The sequence below is a fragment of the Lissotriton helveticus genome, chromosome 6, assembly GCF_964261635.1.
Source record: "Lissotriton helveticus chromosome 6, aLisHel1.1, whole genome shotgun sequence".
Taxonomy (NCBI): Eukaryota; Metazoa; Chordata; class Amphibia; order Caudata; family Salamandridae; genus Lissotriton; species Lissotriton helveticus.
In genome coordinates, this window is record NC_136067.1 from 709,149,901 (window position 1) to 709,165,427 (window position 15,527).

The window sequence follows — 15,527 nt, forward strand, 5'->3', positions numbered from 1 at the left end:
CTCAAATTGGCCACGCAATCACTAGTACTGTCAAGACTGGACTATGGGAACGCTATCCTAAAGGCATCCCTAAATCGCACTTAGCACCGATCAAAACAACACTACATGCGGCAGCCAGAATGATCACTGGCGTCAAAAAATCTGATCACATCTCCCCGGCACTCAAAGAACTCAAGTGGCTCCCAGCAGAAATGCGTAGTATCTTCAGAACGGTCTGCCTAACCCACAGAGCCCTCCACACCGGCAAACCTGAATACTTGGCAAATAAACTCAAAAAAGCAGGCCAAACCAGAAATCTGAGAAGCTCTAACTCCCTACTGCTCATCCTTCCTAAAACCAGAAAGAAAAGAACAGCGGACTGCTCTTTCACAGGAAACGCCCCCAAAATCTGGAACTCTATCCCCCCGCACATCAGAACCATACCATCCTACGTGGAATTCAAGAGTCAACTTAAATCCTTGTTCCTTATCCGTTCCCTAGGTTGTGAATAACACGGATCAGATAGCATCCCCTGAACTATGTGACTACGCTGATTCCTGTTACCAAAGAAGTTCTGCTGTCCAAATTTTCTCCTTCACTATTGACACTCGTTGACTGTTATTACTTTTCATATGTCATGTTCCTGCGGAGTATTTATCATTCTCTTACTGTAAAGCTCTCTGTTACCTTCGGGTCTTGTAGCGCTATAGAAAACATCCTAAAAAAAAAAAAAAAATACAAAGAAGCCAAAAGGGTCAACCAGTCAGATGACCGAGAATGAGAAACTGCTTAAGGAATAGGGTGGGATTCTATATGGTGTATCGAAACATATTGTTAAACCTGACACCCTTAACTGGTAGTCCCCCAAACCTTTTGCCTTCACCTCTCCTGTTTTATTGAATTCGTTTTTGTTAACTTTAGGACACTGTGCACATTAGCAGTGCTAATCAGTGCTAAAGTGCTCTCTTCCTCAAACATAATAAAATCGCGATACACCTAATTGGCACATTTAATTTACTTGTAAGTCCCTAGTCAATGGTACTCTGTGTCCCCAGGGCCTGTAAGTAAAATGCTACTAGTGTGCCTGCAGCATCTATTGCACCACTGCACCAAAGTAGCATTAACATATATCACGCCAGCCACTGCAGCCTGTAGTGCAGTTTTAAACTGATATTTCAACGTGATAAAATATAAATCTTTTCCAGGAGTAAAACTTATTTTTTAATTATTATAAGACACCCCTAGGGCACGCCCTAAAAGCTCCTAGAACATGTTCTAGCAAGACATGCTGTTCGTGCTGACAGTGAGCGTCTGTGATGATTAGCAATGCGAGACCTGCATTTCGTGCCAACAGCAACCGTCTGCATATCCACCACAAGGCTCCAGTAACAACGAGATCTTTAAGCTACAGCAACGACTGACCACACCGATCCACCTTTTTTAATGCCGGAAGCCTCTCCTAGCAGTCTCCTCCAACATGAATGGAACTTTTCACTCTGGACCTGAGAAGGGAACTCTTCAGAGGACTAAGCTTGTCCATGTACCTGGCCTGCACTCCAACGCGGTCAGCCGGACCGCGTGACTTAGCACCTGTGTAGCACAACCACGTAACCGTGAGTTCCACTTTCTGCTTCTTGTTGCTATTTTCATTAAAACTTTAAAAATCTAAATATCTGGTTCTAACTATTGAATTTGGTTTGCTTTTATGTAATTTTCTTCATTAAAATTTACTTTCTAAATTGGTTTGGGATTTTTTTCATATGTTGTGTAATCACTTTATTACTGTTTGTCTGCTGCATACATACTTCACACTTTGCCTCTAAGTTAAACCTAACTGCTTTTGTGCCAAAGTACCAGAGGGTTAAGCACAGGTTAATTTAGTGATGGTTGTGGTACATCCTGACAAAGATTGTGTTTATTATTGGCACTGCGCTTCGTCCTCTCTCAAATAATGACGCAACTTTTCACATATATAAATTGAGTACTTGAGCTATTGGGATGCTCAAATAGCCTTTCCTAGTTTATGGGGAGAAGGAGATGGAAATCATTATGGGGGAGCAACAGTGGGCAAACATAATTGTGTGCTCTAGCAAGTTGGCTGGTGAGAACCAGAGGAGGGATTCTATGACAAAGACACTTTATAGATGGCACCACACTCCAGCAATGTTGCATAAAATCAAAAAAGCTAATAGGGTAAACGCTGTAAGGCTCATTTTATGGTAATTCCAAGATTGAGGAAATAATGGGATGAGGTACTGTACGAGATCTAGATAATAACTGGAAGAGACCTACCCTATGACATGGGAGCTATTCCTTTTTGTGTAGTATTTTTTATATTATTTGTTTATTTTAAGCATAGATATAAGCGGACACCGCCCAAACAAACAATACAAAAGAAAGTGCAGTCTAGCATAGGAATAAATGATTAGTGGAACTGCGATTTATACCTTCCCCTGCCAGTGGTCATCCCAATCAACCTTACTTATCCCATTTCCCCATCATGTGTTCCTGCCTATGGACATAGTATGGAAATAGTAGTGATTTCACTAGCTGGAAGCAACCCAGATAATGCATCCTCCTTCTACATCATTCCAGTGGCAGTTTAATTCAGTATATTTCAGTTCAGTTCATCTTCCATCATTGCAACCAGCCACCTCCCAAGCATTAGTTAGGCCTACCAGTACCGGACAGTGATGTCTGCCTTTCCATGGCATGGGTGCTATTCCAATAGGGACAGCATGAAAAGGCTGCAAACCACGTTAGCAAAGGAGAAACAAATGTGTAGATCATGCAGAGCAAACGACTAGAAGAGACTGAAGCACATACCAAGGAAAAACAGAAAAGTGAAAAAAAAATTAAAAGGAGAAGTGTGTTAAGTTCTCCAGGTGGGAAGACAAGCTAGAACCACTTGCCTTTGCGATCGGACAGAAAGATATCAGCTGAGATAGGATGGTCAAAGAGCACATGGGTCTGCCCAGAGGAGGCTCCAGGGCTCAACAGAGAGATACAACTGTTAGGGTGGGTTTTGAGACCTTCTCATAGGTGGGACAACTGGAGTGAACTTTGTTAAACGAATGAAGATCAGCCTGAGAATGGAGGGTGGTCATTAAGATGGTAAACATCCATTACAAATAATAACGATGTGGCCAGTATGCACTCGAGTAGAACACTTTTAATATACAATAATTGCAAATTCTTCTGTGTGCGCCCTTGCCTGTGCGCCGTGTCCCTAGGCGCCGTCGATACAACTGGTCAAGAATGCTGGGAAGTGAAGCCTTCCTGCAGGCAGGAGCACTTTGCAATTACGAATAGTTTATGTGCTGATTCAACAGGATAAGCGATGAATTTCATAAAGCTTTAATGTAATCTTTGACGATTATTTTATTATGACGCTCGATTTTCATCCGTGGCAACATGTAGATTTTACTTTCTCTCGAGTTCCAAATTATAAGCATTGACAGTTTCTCATGTCCCAATGCATTTTGGGTCAAAAAAGGAGCCTTCTTCAGGGGTCACTTCATTACAAATCGGTGCGCTTGGGTCAATCGCTCTACTGCGCGGTGACGGCCAGAAACATCCATTACAACGCAGCCATTACATCACACTGCTTTTACAACGCAACTGTTACAACACAACAGTCTTTACATTGCATGCCATTACAACGCATGCCATTACAACGCATGTTACTACAACGCATGTCAGTACAACGCATACCATTACACCGCATGCCATTACAAAGAATTATAACGTAAGTAATGGAGATTTTTTTTGTTTTAGGGTGGGTATGGGTTTTGGTGTCGATGAGAATAGTAATTTTTACCCCTACATTATCCAACCCTTTCCCTACTGTTGCACTCACTGGTATGGGAATAGTAATTTTTACCACTTCACTATCCAACACTTACCCGACTGTTGCACTCACTGGAGTGGGAATAGTAATTTTACCTCTACACTATCCAACACATACCCTACTGTTGCCCTAAAAGTATTATGCATTGTTTAATGGTATGCGTTGTAAAGATATGCATGGTAATGGAATGTGTGGTAATGGTAGTTTTTAAAAATACAGTGTAATGGCATGCGTTGTAAAATCATGCAATATAATGGTAGTTGTGATGTAAAAAACGCGTTGTAAAAGCATGCGTTGTAATTGTTTGCGTTGTAATGTCATATATTCCATTAAGATAGGGATGCAAGAACCCTCAGCAGGAAATAACATTCCATCCCAGGGAAACCAAGGTTCAGCACAGTTGGTCCCACATAGGAACATGGACACAGCAATTTCAGTGGTCTCTCCATCCAGGACAGCAACAGTTCCTATAAAGGGAAACAGTAGTAGTTAAAGGAGAGGAAAGAAGTAAGGAGGCAAATATGAAAAGAGAAGTATAACCACACCACAGCAAGATTGGACGGAAACAAAGACAGGTGACAGGAAGTAGGAGTTAGGACTGATAAAAAATCTGCAACAAAGGACTTTCCCCAGGGAGGCCATGGAGCTACAATGCCAACGTGAAAGAAGATCAGGAGTGGCCCTAAGGACAGAAGGCAACACCAAAATTAGGATTTTTCTCAATTTAGGAGCAGTAAAGTTAGGACTGCTAACTTTAGGACTCCTAAATGCTTTATGTGAATACCGAAAGTCTTAAAATTATGAATTTGCTCAGTTTAGGAGTAGTAAAGTTAGGGCTCCTAACTTTAGGACTCCTAAATGCCTTCTGTGAATACCAAAAGTTTTAAAATTAGGATTTTTCTCAGTTTAGGAGTAGTAAAGTTAGGACTCCTAACTTTACTACTCCTAAACTGAGAAAAATAGTAACTTTAAGACTTTCGGTATTCACAGAAGCCATTTAGGAGTCCTAAAGTTAGGACTCCTAACTTCTGTGACTACCGAAATGAGTAAGTGCATTCTGTGAATACCAGAATGGAGGTACATTTAGGATTTTGTTTTAAGTTAGTTCTCTGAATAGGGCCCTTTCTTTTCACTTAATGTATAATTACCTGTGTTCTCTTTGAGATACATTCTGGTGTGGACGTGGCCAGGAAAAGTCGCTGCATAACACTGTCCTGAAGAGAAAGGAAAAGGGAAACTGAGACGTATTTTGGACAATAGATTTATCCTGTAGAACGAAAAACTGTGTTATATATCAGAAGAATAAAAAGAAAATTATATCCACACCTAAGAACACTTTCTATAATTCTGCCTATTGTTATTTTTTGTTGTGGCATGTTATTGTTGTGCTATTTTCAACCAATTAATCCAGTCTGTTAACACATAGACCTTCAAACAAGTCAGATTTGCTATAGAGGTGAAACTGGAAGATATAAAAGGTAAAATACACATCGGAAAGTGGATAGAAGCCAACTGAACAAGGTGAAGGTGTGCCAAAACTATTTAAGGAGGATTACTCCTGAAACAGACTATTTTATGATTCTCACAACCTCACATTTACTTATAATTCTCGTGACCTCACATTTACAAGGAATTGGGACAAACATCTGATAATATGTAGGTGTAGAAAAGTGCCCTTTTTGTAAGGCCACCCAACACTTTTTTTGGAGCCTGCTAACGAGGCCCCAGTGCCAGTGCCCTAAAATAAGATATATGTGAATTGGCAACGCCATTTGGCAAGGACTTTAACCCTCATATAAGTCCTTGGTAAGTGGTACCAGTGGTACGTAGGGCATGTGAGTTAAAGGGGTTACCAGAGCCTGAAGCAGTGATTGTGCCACCCTGAGTAACCCGAGTAAACAGATGACAGCAGGCCTCATTTACAAGCCCATTGTGCTGCCGGTGCCTCACTTTCTTTGGGGCACGGCAGAGAAATGGACTTGCCATGTGTACAAGGCCACATATAGTCACCCTCTGTGCCTTTTCATGGCCCTGTGAATATTGGTGAAACGGGTGTTCAATGGGTGTTTCTGTGGGTGTTCCACGCAACACCCATGGAAGTGACACAATCCCAGATTTACAACGTTTTGTAAAGCTGGGAATGCTTCAGAATCCTACTCCTCCCTAGTAGAGACATAGGAGTGGGGTAACAAGCAGAAATACTTGTATTTCTCTTAGTATTTTCCTCTTTCTATGAATGCTGCACTCTGCAGCACGCATAGAAAAAGGAAAATGCCATCAATTATTGTTTTTGTGGAGGAAGGTGTCCCTTCCTGCACAACAACAATCATTCCCACAACACAGGCATCCTTGCAACATGACGCAAGCGAGTCTGCGTCGATGCACAGCTACTATATGTGCTCCGGCGCAAAGTAGTGCAGCTGGAAGGTTTGCGGTGCTGCTGTGTATTAAAATATAGTAAATGAGGCCCTGCATGAGCAGTGTAACCTACTCAAACTCGGCTTTGCCCATATTATCAAGGCGCCGCAATAAAATTATCGCCACTTTAGCGTCCGTTTTTGGGCGAAAAGCGGCGATAATTTTATCACGTGATCAGCAAGGTCACGCTATCGTGTGAATCCATGCTTCAGCGCCTGTTTCCTTAACGCCCAGCATCTCAACGCTAATGAGATCCATAGTAGGCGTTCCTCTCTAAAATAATATGAGACATGTCACTAACACAACTTACTCCTATCAGCAATCTGGCCGCAAACCCGCGTAGAGACGATAATAATAGCGCTAACTGCGCTTATCGCTGCTTTGTTTATGCCTGCTTTCAATCTGACTTCCCCATTATATCCAATGGGAGGTGGATTGTAGGGATGAGTTCGCCCTGCCCTATCAACAAGGATTTGACTATCGCTGTGCTGTTATCGCTGGGTTTCCAGCAATAATCGCACACTTTCGCTGCTATCGCTGGATTTCCTATCGCATTGGAGATAAGCGTTGCTGATAGCATGCTATCTCTGCGATAAAATCCAGCGATAGCTGATGTTAAGTTAAAACGCGATGATTATCGCTTCTTGTTGCTGATATGCCCCCATGAGTAGCAAGGTCACAGCACTATTTTTAACCCGTAAGGTAGACCTCCTGAGCCCAGAAGGCAGAATACATTATATTAACCCCTCCGCTGCGCTGAACGTTCCGCGCTGGTGCGGAACGTTCTATTGCGCGGGCGGGGCCAGAACGTTCAGCGGACGTGCGCGGCACTACCGAGGTAGTGCACGCGACGTCCGCTGAACGTGTCCAGCACTGAAGGGTTTAAAGGTGTGGACATATATATGCAAGCCTATATGTCCCTATAGTAGCCTCTTTCCTTGAAGGGCTACTATAAGTGTTCAGGGGGCATAGAATAATACATAATAGAATAATACAGGCAACACCAGAACTCCCTTGGACTAGAGGTACTAGTCCCCTGTAGCTTACAGGTAAAGCACGCTCCCAGAACGAAAGAATGATTAGCCTCCAGGCCCGCCGAAGGATTGCCCAAAAGTAAATGGGTTAGTGCAGTTTGGGAAATGTATTTCTGGCCTCCAGCATGTTTCAGGTGGCTACCATTATCTTCGCCTAGACTCCAGGACGTTGAAGTAACCCAAGGGTGTGCTTGCTACTGCCAAGTCTTGTTGGGGGTCGGTCCGGCTACCACTACCTTTGTCCGACACTGTGCCTCCAGGGACCCTCACTTCAGTGGCCCCTTTATAGAGTGTTTGCATTTCTTTCCTCACCAGCACCATCTAAGTGGTAAAACCAGCAAACCTGCGGCTCCCACTTCAGCACTAGGGACAGCCAGGGCAACTCTGCACACAGGAAAACTTGTTGTGTCCTGCTGGCACAACACGCAACAAGAGTGGCTCTGGAGGGCCAAAATGTGAATACAATCTCAACCTCTGGTGCAAATGTATATTTTGCAAACTTAGGGGCATATTATCAAGAACAGCGATAAAAATTATCGCCGTTTTAGCTGCAGGAAACTGGCGCTAAAGCGGCGATAATGGGCTTAATAATATGCCCTTGTGAATTCCCATAGAAGCCCATGTTCTGGTGTGAACATGGGCTTCTATGGGAATTCTCTAGGGCATATTATCAAGCCCATTATCGCCCCTTTAGCGTCAGTTTCCTGCCGCTAAAGCGGCGATCATTTTATCGCCGTTCTTGATAATATGACCCTTATTGCTTGTATCAATGTGTGTGGCTTTTTGGTAATAAATGTGGTCAAGTGTTGACAGTGCATCAACAATAAAGATTGCGGTATCCAACAAGTTAATAAATACTACGCAGTGAAGACCAAACACTTGCCTGGTGTGATTTTTGGGGGTAAAAAAGTAAGGGAGAGGGGACAGTGGGTCTAATGTGGCAGGGGCAAATCTCAAGTGATATGCCCACTATAAAAATCACATGTACATCTTGACCAACGTCAGTTCAACAACTCTTACAGAAAAAGGAAACAGCTACAGCTAACCCTTCATGTCGCCACCAAACTTATTTGCTTTAGGGATTTTTTTCAATATCATTGGTCATTGCTAAATCTCCCCATCCACCAACTTCAGAGGTTTGTAATGTTCATGGTTGATCGTTCCTGTACGCACACCTGCCCCAACCCTCTCTGGAGAGCCGTAGTGTGACAGTAGAAAGGATTGGAACGTCATATGTCGGTTGTAAGGAAAAAAAAATTTCACCAAAAAGCAGAACCCTGGCGCCAAAGACATGTTGCAACGTGAAGGAATGGGTTCCGTGTAACCTCGATTTTAAAAGAAAATGATTTAGTTAATATATATTATGAAGCAAATTTAAGATTGTAAACGCTTGCAAAAATGTTTACACGTATTCAAAAGAATCGTAATACCATTTTTAAAACTGTAGGGGAGGCATAAATACAAAAACACGAGAGTGTCATGTGGGAAGCAACAGTGAGGGGGGGCATAAATACAAAAAGACACACAGAGGTGGGGCGGAGAAGCAGTGAGAAGCAGTGATAACGCACACCGGGACGGGGTGGGAAAGAAACAAGAGTGACTTGTGGCAAGCAACAGCAGGAGGGGGGTAGGGGTAGGGAGCACCAACAGTGGGCAGTGGGAGAGGTGGGGTAGGTGTGGCAAAAGCAAGAAGAGAGAGCAGGACACGGCAGCAGAGACATGCATTCTCGAAGAGGGTATTGTAAAGTCCCAGATCACCCCCAATGATGCTCTGGAGACAGGTGAGGATTTAGAGAGCTATATTTATTTTCACAGCAGGAGAGAGCCGGGAACGTTCGGAGCTTTCCGTGAACTTCTCTCTAGTCGGCTCTCAAAATGGCCGCCTCGCGCCACGTCATCGCGCCGTGCGCGGCAACTAGAGCGCGGCACTACATATCTCCCTTCTTTATATAACAATAGAAATTTTAAAGTCCATCATCAGATCACACTCATCTTCCATCTCCCAGTTAATAGTTTCAGTATTTGGTAGGCTTCACAACTGCTCTGCCTGCCCTTGTACGTCTTACCGGAGTGGAGGAGGCATTCCCTGGGTTGCCCTCCGCCAGGTTCGCCGGCCTGTCTTCGATTTTCAGAGGGCTCTCTCTTCTCTGAGTCTCACCAACCTCTTCCTGATGTTCTCCTGCAATGGGGTTGTCTCCATTCTCGAACTCCATACCGCTCACTCCTGCCCCTTGGTCCTCTTCTCCTCCACACCGTACCTCCTTGTCTGTGGGTGGGGCTTCATCTTGTGATGTCTTCGATCTTTCTTCATTGGTCTACTGCAAAATCTTGTTGCATTTGGACATGCGGTCTTGGGACCAGACGTTTCCATCGCTAAGCAAAGCTGCCCTGTCATACACCTCCTTTACCTGCATGGGTTGACTGTATTTGCTGTCCCCTTTCCTTCTCAGCAGGGCCAGTTTGACTCACTCCCCTCTTTCAAGAGAGGCTTCCTTCACATTGCGTCTCCTATTGTAGTGCTCGGTGTATATTCTTTGTGCTTTCTCCAAATTGTGCTGCACCACTGCTCGGTAAGCCCACAACATACTCTGCACTTCTTTTTCCCAGTCCTTGCCCATCGCAATGGCAGCTTGTATAGAACCCATTATGACACGGTTAAACCTTTCAACTAGGCCGTTGCCGGCTGGGTGGTATATGGATGTATGTTTCATCTTGATCCCATTCCGCTCCAGATATTTGTACCATTTTTCCGAGGTGAATTGTGGACCATTGTCGCTCAAGATATATCGGGGGGATGTATGACGTTACAACGCATACTTTTACAACGCCTACCTTTACATCGCATTTTTTACAACGCATACCATTACAACGCATAATGCTTTTGGGCGCTGGATAGTGGATAGTTTAATTTACTATTCCAACTCCAGTCCCCGTGGATAGTAGGGAAGGTGTTGGATAGTACATTAAACCTATTCCCTATCCTAGAGCGCCCCCCAGCGCTATGCGTTGTAATAGTTTGCGTTGTAAAAGTTGCGTCGTAATGGTAGTGCGTTGTAAAAGTTTCGTTGTAAAGGCTGTTCACCGTATCGGGGTATGCCTTCTGTGAGGAATACGACAGTTAGGAATCGGAGGACTGTTTCCGTGTCCATCTCCTCTTGTATGTGCACCTCGGGCCACTTTGAATACCTGTCGATTAGGACACACACATACTTCGGGGTACCCTGGGTATCTAGGACTGGCCCCAGAATGTCTATCGACACTTCCTCCCAAGGATTCATAGGGTTGGCGAAGTTCCCTAATGATGGTCTTAGTGGTGTTTGAGTCTTATCCGCTCTCTGGCACTGGTCACATTTCCTTACATGTCTCTCAACCTGGATGTCCATTCCTGGCCACCAGTACATCTGTTTCGTTCTCATCTTCGTTTTCACGATACCCAGGTGTCCTTCATGCAGTACAGCTAACAGGTGAGGTATCAATGTCATTGGGGGAACCACTTTGTCCCCTCTAAACCGGAATGTCCCCTGATCTCCTATGGACAACTCCTCGCGCACCTCGTAGAATTTCCTGAGTGCTGCCCGTAGATGGTTCTTTTCCAGCCACCCTTGTAGCAGGAATTCTTTAACATCTCTGATGTCGGGATCATCTTCATAGGCTTTTGTTCAATCTTGGCTGCTTATCACTTTCTCCAGATCCTCTGTGAAAGCCACCAGGACTTCACTCTCGTCTGCGCGGTCAGGGCTTCCTCCATCGCTGAGGCTCTACTGAAGTAGTTGGCTACCTTATTCCTTGTCCCTGGGATATACTCCACATCATACCTGTAGTCTAACAGTTTCAGAGTCATCTTGACGATGCGGGGTGCTGCGCTGGCATGGCCACTTGACGTGAGTACTTTGACCAGGGGTTTATGGTCTGTCTTGAGCTTGAATCTCGTGCCCCAAAAGAATTGGCGGAACTTCCCCATGGCCCACACTACCGCCAGCATCTCCTTTTCTATTACACTGAATTTCTGTTCAGTTGGGGATAAGGACCTGGACGCAAAGCTGAGGGTTGCCACTTCTCCTTTCTTCCTTTCCTGCATAAGGACTGTTCCTAGTCCTCTTTCACTGGCATCTGTAGTTAATATGGACAGCCCATGAGGATCATATCCTTGAAGGGGTACGGCCATGCTGATGTCTTCCTTTATTATGTTGAAGTCCTTAGGTGCATCTTCTGTCCAGGTACCTGATGTCATTCCGAACCGGCACTTATCCCATTCAGCTATGAGGCCATTACCTTCCAGAACTTGGCCAGCTTCTTGTCGTGGTCGGATTGATCCTTGCCCATCACCAATATGTCATCTTGGAAGTACTGTACGCCCTCTATGTCTTTGAACAATTTATGCATACGTTTTTGAAACACAGCCGCTGCCGACGCTAAGTCGAAGGGCATGCGGCGGAACTGGTAGCATCTGAAGGGTGTTATAAAAGACGTCAGCTTCTGGCTCGTGGGGTGTAGTGCTATCTGGTGATAGGCTGATGTGAGATCAATGGTGGAGAACCACTTTATCCTCTTCGTCTTCGCCAGCATTTCTTCTATCCGCGGCAACAGGAATTTCTCCACGATTATGCACTTGTTTAGCTCGCGTAAGTCCACGCATAGACGGACCTTACCATAGGTTTCAGGGCCACCACCAACAGAGCTAGCCACTCCGAGCAGTTTATGGGTTCAATGATCCCATTGTCTTCCAGTCTCTGCAAATCTTGTTGTACTGCTTCCCTGACCTCTATGGGTATGTTCTTCACTTTGTGGGATACCGGCATAGTATTCTCCTTAAGGTCTATCCTATGCGTGAATTTCACTAGTTTGCCTACTGTTCCTCCAAATACGTTGGGGAATTCACTTCTCATCTTCTCGAAGTTCGGTTGACGCTCTGTGCTGGTCATCAGTACCTGCGTGTCTCCTCCTGGGTTCAATTGTGTGCCCAGATCGCCTTGATCTATCCACCCAAGGACTGACGGGCCCTTCTCTGCTACGTACAGCTTGCACTCAGCACTGCGGCCTTTGAACTCGAACTTCAAGACTCGGTATCCTACCGTTGGAATAGGTTCACCCGTGTACGTGATTGGCCTTATGTCCGGAGGTTCCAGATGCGGTCCCAGGCTGGGTTTGAAGTTTTCGCTCCACACTGTTCTTTGGACGATGGTGTAACGGGAGCCCGAGTCCGCTACCATTTTATGCCTCCTATAACTATGTCGCATTGTAGTTTCCTGGAGCGTCTGCAGTCAATGCCTAGTACTTGTTCTTCGACGCACAGCACGTTGTCCTCTTCATCCTGTTCTCTTTCACCTCCCTCCTCCGGTTCATGCGTCACGTATTTCACCGTTGGTCTCTTCATCTTGTGGCGACACACTTTTTCATAGTGTCCTATCCCGCAGTACATGCATTTCGCTCGAAACGCTGGTCATCGTTTGTCGTACGCCGCATGGGACTGGCTTCTGCACCTGTAGCACGTGTTTGTGCTTTCTTGTTCTGTCTTTTTTGCTATGTTGGTCTTACTGTCCACCTATTCGGCGCTTTCCCTTCCGTTGCCGTGGCTTTGTTTCTCTCTAATGGTTCTGCTTCATCGACTTTATTGACCATGGGCCTCGGGGTGGATTCTCTTTTTGCTGCGTCAGCTCATCTTTTGGATAGTTCCGCCTTTTTCACCATGGCAATAACTTCCTTCAGTGTTGCATCTCTGTTCACACTTAGTTTGTCTTGGGCCGCTTTTTTTATCGTGTGCATGACTATTTGGTATTTTATAAATTCATCATGCAAGACACCAAATTTGCACGTGATCGCCAGTTTTCTTAGTGCAGCTCCATAGTCGTCTATAGATTCGCCCATTTCCTGTTTCCTTTGTTGGAAGTTATATCTATCTATGGACGTGCACACTTCCGGCCGATAGTGATTGTTTAGATCCTCTATCGCATGTCGGAACACGTCGTCATCTGCAGCTTGCCTGGGGGTGGGTACTAGATTTTGGAAGACCCTGATCCCTTCTGGGCCCAAGTTGTGTAGCAATATTCTTTTCTTCCTCTTGCTGGGGTATGCTTCTCCTTTCTCGTCTTCCAGGGCTTCTATGTAATTCATAAAATATTCTTTCCAGTCCTCCCACTTCATTAAGGGTTCAACCGGTTTGGGTAAGAACGGGATTGGCGTCGTGAGTGAGGACGCTTGCGCGCTCATTTCGGTGCGTCTTTGCGGCTCTGTCTCTTATCCCCTTGGGCTGCCTGGTGCGCTTGCACTCTCTCCGTGCGTCTGGGTCGGTTGGGGCTCTAAGGCACCCCCTTCTCCATGTTGCCCTAACTCCGCCAGGACCCTGGGTATTTTCTGGGTGCCTGCGATGGGTGACGGCCTTCTGGTGAGGTGTCCTCCCCTTTCTGCTACCTCCTTACCCTTATGATGGTGGATGTCCCTGTGGGAGTAGCCTTCTGCACTGCTGCGTTCGTGTGCTGCTTGTTGTGCCTGGTTAAGCTTATTCTCCCTGGTTGCCTGCCCATCGTGGTACTGCCCTCTGCCACGCTCTCCTGCAGTTTTTTTCGCTCCCCTTTCTTGCTGCCCCTCGTGGTGTCACCACTATGCCCGGTGGGTCTGATTTTCTTTTGCTTGTGTTTCTTTCGGGGGGTTTTTCCTACTGGAGCCCAGCCTCGTAGCCACTGTAAATTCCCAGATCACCCCCAATGAGGCTCTGGAGACAGGTGAGGATTTGGAGAGCTACATTTATTTTCACAGCAGGAGAGCGCCGGGAACGTCCGGAGCACTCCGTGAACTTCTCTCTAGTAGGCTCTCAAAATGGCTGCCTCGCGCCACGTCATCGCGCCGTGCGCGGCAACTAGAGCGCGACGCTACAGGTATGTCGAAATTGATTTTTTTTAATATCTGGAAGAAGCCTGCAGCCAGTGGAAGGACACTGGCCACAGACTGTTGATGTTTTTTATTCTTTACATCGAAGAGCTCTGAGTGGAAGGTTATTTTTTTATAGGGCATAATAGTACATATAACTTGAAAATGTATGGTCTTTACATATTTACACAAAATAATACATTCCTATGACTGAGATATAGATAATAAGGAAAATTTACGAATTCAAGATTTACTCCTTATCAAACAAAATGCAATCAAGCCATCAGGGTGGAGGTAGCAAAACCTTAGTTATCATCTTGCAAGTGACTTTCCCCTTTAATTTATATAAAGCAAGTTTCGAAGCTAGCAAGATAACGAGCCTGCCATTGTGAAAAAGTAGGTGGATTAGGTATCTATACTACTTTCTGCTATGCATATGCGGGCAGTTTCAATAGCTACAAAAATCATTTAACGAAGTGTGCATATATCCATGGCTACGTTATCGACCCCATACCAGACCTCTAGCATTATTAATTTCAAGGATCCTTTCATATGTAGATTTAATAGACTGCCATGAAAGCCAAATATTCCCAGCCAACAGGTTTGATGCTTGGGGAAACCAGCAAACGTATGTATTATATCTGCCCCAGGCATTACACAGCCTGAGAAATTAGCATTTGTTCTTCACTCCTACAGAGATAGCTTTTGTGGTGTTATAAATATGGTCTTGCAATTTCGCATTTTCAAGTTTGCGGAAAAAATAAACCATTTCCCAGTTAAATTTTTTTCACTTAATTGAGAAACGTCAATACTAGTATCTAACATAATGCCCCCTTTTATTGTCTGAGAATCGAAATCATCTGACAAGGTTACTAAAATATTTTGTAATAATACACAATTTTATGAGAGCATTGTGCCACGCAGATCTTAGTTCTCACAATACCCAACAAAAATCTATACTACTGTCAGCCTTAGGGAGGTCTTCCCCAAAATATTTTGCCTACTCCTCTTTTGTTTCTAAATTTCGTTTTTCTTTGAATCGGGACTCTGTGCACTTCACCACTGCTAACCAGTGCTAAAATGTTTGTGTTCTCTTCATAAAAATGATAAAAGTGGTCTACACCTGATTGTCCACATTTAATTTACTTATAAGTATAGTGGTGCAACATGTACCCAGTGCCCCTAAATGAAATGCTACTCGTGGGCCTGCAGCACTTATTGCAGCCTTTCTTTTTTTAAGTTTTGTTTATTGTAAACTTAGGGCATCATAAAATCACACATGTTACAATTTGATCAACATCTCCAGGCATATATAGTTATGACATCACTGACATCAGTCTTACCCATGGCAATAGGAACGATCCCACAAATAATACATCAAC

General features: G+C 44.6%; 1 long non-coding RNA gene across 1 annotated transcript in view; it reads right to left on the reverse strand.

Moving 5' to 3' along the window:
- LOC144762888 (uncharacterized) overlaps nucleotides 1-15,527 on the reverse strand; it is a 438,864-nt gene that overhangs the window by 403,938 nt on the left and 19,399 nt on the right. The window contains exon 4 of the long non-coding RNA XR_013596159.1: nucleotides 4,978-5,043. This is a non-coding gene — a long non-coding RNA (uncharacterized LOC144762888). The remainder of the gene's footprint in view (nucleotides 1-4,977; nucleotides 5,044-15,527) is intronic.